Genomic DNA, 6,000 nt, shown 5'->3' on the forward strand with positions numbered 1-6,000 from the left:
AGTGTCTGACTTCAGCTCGGGTCATGATCTCATGGTTCATGGGTTTGAGCCCCGCATCAGGCTCTGTGCTGACAGCTCAGAGCCTGGAGCCTGCTTCAGATTCTGTGTCTTCCTCTCTCTTTGCCCCTTCCCCGCTTGTTCTCTCTCTCTGTCTCTCAAAAATAAGTAAACGTTAAAAAAAATTCTTTTAAATCTGTACATAAGCTATAAAAGGAAAAAATGGATAAATTAGACCTCCTCAAAATTAAAATAATTTCTTCTGTAAAAGACCCTGTCAAGAGGATGAAAACACAACCTAAAAAGTGGGAGACAATATTTATAAGCCACATATCTGACAAAGAACTAGTTTCTAGAATATATAAATAACTCTCAAAACATAAAAAAAAAACCAAATCCAATTAGAAAATGGGTAAAGACAAGAACCAAATATCCTTTTTTTTTAAAAAAAAAATCTAATTAGAAAATGGGTAAAGACAAGAACAAACATCCTTTAAAAAAAAAAAAAAGTTTATTTATTTTGAGAGAGAGCAGCCGTGAGCAGGGGAGGGGCAGGGAGAGAGAATCTCAAGCAGGTTCTGTGTTATCAGTGCAGAGCCTGATGTGGGGCTTGATCACATGAACTGTGGTGATTATCAAGCACTTACTATATACCAAGAAGTAGTCTAAGAACTATATATACTTATGTAATCATCACAACAACCCTCTGAAGTAGAAACTGTTACTACTGGTCCCATTTCACAGACTCCCAGGCTGGACATTGTAGGATGAATAGGAGTTAACTAGGTGAAGAAAGGTAGTGGTGGATTAAATGGGATCCAGGCAGAATGAAAAGTGTGTACAAAGGCACTGAGGCAGAAGAAAGTGAGGACTATTCAGAGGTCCTGTGAGTAATTTCAGATGGCTGGCACCCAGAAAGGACTAGGGGAAAAGAAGCTGGAGAGAGATCACAGATGGATGGATGTAGATGTTTCTCATTTCCTCTTGCCAAACACGCACACACACACACACACACTGCATTTGGCTGCCTCCACCTGACTAACATGCAGTTTCTAACAGAGCCTAGGAAGCAATGCCTGGGTTCAGACTCAAAGGTTGGGTAAGTGTCACCCAGACACAAAGGAGGAACTGAGTGTTTGTGTAGAGGAAGTGGCATGAGATGTCTAGGCTGGAGTGTTTAAGGAACTGACCGATACTGGGGGTGGTTAGCTATGAAGTATGGAGGGAGAGGAGCCACAAATGAGCCCAAAGAAGGATAACTGGTATAGGATCTGTAGGCCACATTAAGGAGTTCACACCTCATGGTGATTACAAAATCAATAGAAAAGAAATGATCAAGTATCTACTCCAGGCAGGCCCTGTGGTAGAGGCCTAGGGAGATACAGTGATGTGCACAGCCTCTAAGGAGCTCACAGAGTAGCTGAAGAAATAAAACCTGAGTGAATATAAGAAAACTAATTGATGATAAAAGGCCACATATAACAAGGAATACTTATGCAATGTTGGAGTTTATGGGAGGGAAAGACAATTGGCTGGAGAGGCAGGGATAATCGGAGTGGGGAAAGGAATGGGGCCTTGATGGACCACTTGGGAAGGAGACAGGGAGACAGCCTTCTGGATAGGACAGCCCAAGCATGAATAAATAGATCTATCAGACATATTTGGACAAGACCAAGTAAGCCCTTGGCCAAAGGGTAGGTATGTTCAGGGAATACGAAAGAACCTTAGAACAGGTGCATATCATCAAATCGTGAAGAGCCCCACATGCAAGAGTAAGGAATTTGAATTTAAATCTCTATGGGCAAAGAAGGACCATCCTGTCCTTTTCAGCGTGGAGCAACTTGATTAAGGTGATCTTGTTTGGTGATTAATCTGGAATAAAAGAGAGAGCCAAATCAGGGAGACGATTTAGGTTAGTGCTTATGTCAAAGTTTGGAACAAGGTTGGCAGAAATAAAGATGAAATGCGAGGCCAGAGGGAAGAAAGTGTGACCCATCATTTCACTTTTTTTGTAGGAAACTTTGGTCCTCCTCACCACCAGCCCTGAACCCGCTGTGTTACTGTCTCTTGCTGGACATGCTTTCAAGGCAATAAGTGGTTTTTGAAGGGCCTACAATGTGTCTGACACTGAGCTGGGCACCTGGGGTGGGGGAAGAAAGATAAAAAAAGACTGCCTTGTTGGAAGTTTATAGCTTAAAAAAGAGGAGGATGGGAGAAAAACAGATGTATATTAAAAAAAAAAAAATCACAGGGGGCCTGGGTGGCTCAGTCGTTAAGTGTCTGACTTGGGCTCAGGTCATGATCTCACAGTTCATGAGTTCCAGCCCTACATTGGGCTCTGTGCTGACAGCTCAGAACCTGGAGCCTGCCTCAGATTCTGTGTCTCCCTCTCTCTCTCCTCCTCCCCTGCTCATGCTCTCAAAAATGAATAAGCATTAAACAAAATTAAAAAAAAATCACACTGGGGCACCTGGGTGGCTCAGTCAATTAAGCATCCAACTCTCGATCTCAGCTCAGGTTTTAATCTCAGTGTCATGAGTTCAAGTGCCACACTGGGCTCCACACTGGGTGTGAAGCCTACTTAAAATTGCAGTAATACATGACATGAACAATGTGTTAAAACAGACCTGAAGGAAAGATGTGGAGAAGGGAGGTGGCATTAATTGTGCCGGGAGGTGGGACTTGCAAGGGGCCCTGAAGAATGCGAAGGGTGTGCAGGCACTTTTCTTGTCTTCCCCCATTAGCCACAGGAAGAGGGACTTGCTGGGTCCCCTTACCCGCCTCCAGCAGTCTCATCACCTGGACTCCATACCAGCTGTTCCCAAAGGAGGAAAGGTCAAAGTGCATGCATACAACCTTCTCTTCAGTAATGAGTAGAAGTGGCTAATCTGTGCCAGGGACTCTGCCAAGAGGCTTCCAGCTGTCATTTCTAATTCTCATAACAACAAAATGGTGGTGGCATTGACTCCATCTTACTGAGGAAACTGGGTTCACAGCTAGAAAGTGGCTAAGCCAGGACTGAAGCTGAGTCCTTTCTAGCTTCAAAATCTACTTCCTTTCCTCTATGCCATATGGCTGCTTTGGGCCTGCATTAAGTCTTTATGAAGTCATGTGGTACACTTAAAAGACACACACATAGCAAACATTCAATACTTGTGCAGGGAACTGGGTATTTACCCCAAAAATACAAGAACACTAATTCAAAGGGATACATGCACCCCTGTATTTTTATTGCAGCATTATTTACAATAGCCAAATTATGGAAGCAGCCCAAGTGTCCATCAATAGATAAATGGTATATATATATATACCGCATCATATATATATATATATATATATATATATATATATATATATACCGCATCTTATATATATATATATATATATATATATATATACCACATCTTATATATATATATATATATTCATTCTGCATATGTATATGTATATATACATATATGTGTGTGTATATATATATATATATACGTATATATATATACACACAGACACACAGACACACAGACACAATGGAGTATTATTTAACCACAAAAAGAATGAAATCTTGCCCTTGCAACCATATGGATGGAGCTAGAGTATAATGCTAAGCAAAATAAGTCAGAAAAAGACAAATACCATATGAGCCTGCTTATATGTGCAATTTAAGAAACAAATGAGTAAAGAAAAAAGAGATAGAAACCAGAAAGCAGACTTGTAGCTACAGAGAACAAACTGATGGTTACCAGAGGCAGGGTGGGGGGAGTAGGGGGAGGGGGTGGGAGGGTGGAGGATGAGGGAAACAGATGGTGGGGATTAAAGAGTAACTCATCGTGATGATTGCTGAGTAATGTACAGAATTGTTGAATCACAATAGGTACACCTGAAACTAATATAACATTGTTAACTATGCTGGAATCAAAATTAAAAAAAAAAACTAAAAAAAAACTTGTGCAGTGAATAAATGGGTAAGAACAAAAGACTAAGCTTCTCAGGAGGGGCAGCCTCTGGGAAGTGCGTCCCTGCATCCTGCAGAATGAATTTACTTTCCTTGCTATTGACAGATCAGCCATCAGACCCCAGGGCGCAGGGAGGCACTCCCCAAGCCCAATGGAAAGGCACCTCTCAATGGAAACTAAACCACCAAGTTGAGTGGATTTGTCACACGGTTACTGAAAGTAGCCTGTCCTTGGTGCTGGCAGTTCAGAAGGGAGAATACTTTTCCTGAGTTTCGACGTCATTGACATAGCTCCTCACTGTTTATTTATGCCACCAGCCCAATAGCACAAGTTCACTTGTTTTGTTTTGTCAAAGTTGGCAAATCTAAATTTCATTTTGTGGTATTCTAATATATTCGCGAACATCCAAGAGAAATCTGCCAAATAAAATATATAAGATACATACTTTAATGTTTGAATTTCTGTGCGTCTTTAGGATGGTTTCCTAGGAGTGATATTTCCGGGCCAGAGTAAACGGCTATGTGAAATTGTTAGCCATTGCCAGCTTGCCCAGGAAACTGATTTCCATCTGCAGCGAATTATAGCCGTGACAATACAGCGACTGGACTGTGGCACGGAGGAGACCCAGCGGCGATCCCACCCTCTCTGCAGCAGGGGTGCACCTTGACCGACAGTTTGCCCAGTGCTGCCGCACCTGGGGCACTTCCCAAATCCTGGCCCAAGAGGAGACACCATCCCCGCCACCCCACCTTCCCGGCCCAAGGCTTCGGGCTGCTCCGTGGCAGGCAGGCAGAGGGCATGTTAAAGCAAAATCGGCCTCATTTAACGGAAAAGTTCAAGCAAATGTAGCAATTTGTTATCAGAAGGCAGTCAGCTCTCTCAGAAGACTAAGTGGGGACCAGAAGACGGGGCCAGGTGGCCTACAGCTGTGCTTTGAAGAAGACAGTCTGGGCCAGGGCTGGTCACCTGCCATCTCTGGGAAGACAGCAGCAGCCCACGTTTCTCTCAGCGTTGCTCTTTCAGCCTCTGCTGACATCAAGGATCTCCTGCAGAGGTCCTGACAGCTGGAGAGCGAGCTGCTTTTGTTTCTGACAGCCTCCCCTCTGCGATGGTGTGTGTGAGCCTCTGCCGCAGGGCAGGCACCGAATGGTGACGAGTATGTCTGCCCAGCCTGAAGCTGAGCATGCGCTCTGTTGGGCCTTGCCACCGGCTGCCCGGGATCGCCACCACGTGCGGAGAGGACAGGGCTGTGAGCTTCCTGAACATGGGGTTCCGATCTGCATCTGCACGCTGCTGCCCACGGTCCCTGGGACTGACACTCAAACAAAAGCCGCTCGGAAGTGGGAACTGGCGTCCGTCCGAGGCTTTCAGTAGAGATTCACAGGACAGAGTTGGGACTAGAAGCCCTTTGTAAAGGCTAGTGTCAAGTGAAATTATCGTTATTATTAGATAGGTACTCAATAAATGTTTAACCGGTGATTAAATAAATGATGTGGAGAAAAAGGGGATGGTAGGAGTAAGTGTTCCAGAAACTCCGATTAGCATGGGGGGAGGGGCTGCTGAAGAAGGGTGACGAGGATGGGCTTATGGGAATGGGGAAAATTTCTAGCCAGGGAAACGCTGCGCCAGCACTCAGCTCAGCAACAAGCACAATTTATCTGCAGCAACATCCTGGTCAGCGGGGCCTATAAGGAAGTTGTGAGAAATAGGGTCCAAAGGTAACTCAGTGATAGCTAACATTGATCAAGAGTCACTTTGTGCTAGGCACTGAGGTAAGAGCTGTACCTTGGTAACCTTGCTCAATCCTCAGAACAGCCCAGTGATGCAGTTACTATTATGATCATCCTCAACCTATAGAACAGGTAATTGAGACCCAGAGAAGTTAATTAATTTACCTGAAGGCTAGTGAGAGCCAAACCATTTAGTGCTTTCAATGCTAAATTAGGACTCTGACTTTCCACAGTGGCACAGGGGAGCCCCTGAAGGTTCTTGAGCAGAAGAGTAACATGGCAATGTAAGTGCTTCTGAAAAAAGCAATAAGGCACAGCAG

At 44.2% G+C, this 6,000-nt stretch overlaps 1 long non-coding RNA gene across 1 annotated transcript in view; it reads left to right on the top strand.

Annotated features, from left to right (window-relative positions):
- Nucleotides 1-4,471, top strand: part of LOC122230645 — a 37,706-nt gene extending 33,235 nt beyond the window's left edge. The window contains exon 3 of the long non-coding RNA XR_006207665.1: nucleotides 4,426-4,471. This is a non-coding gene — a long non-coding RNA (uncharacterized LOC122230645). The remainder of the gene's footprint in view (nucleotides 1-4,425) is intronic.
- The last annotated feature ends 1,529 nt before the right edge of the window (nucleotides 4,472-6,000 follow it).

The sequence above is a fragment of the Panthera tigris genome, chromosome C2 (assembly GCF_018350195.1).
Source record: "Panthera tigris isolate Pti1 chromosome C2, P.tigris_Pti1_mat1.1, whole genome shotgun sequence".
NCBI lineage: Eukaryota > Metazoa > Chordata > Mammalia > Carnivora > Felidae > Panthera > Panthera tigris.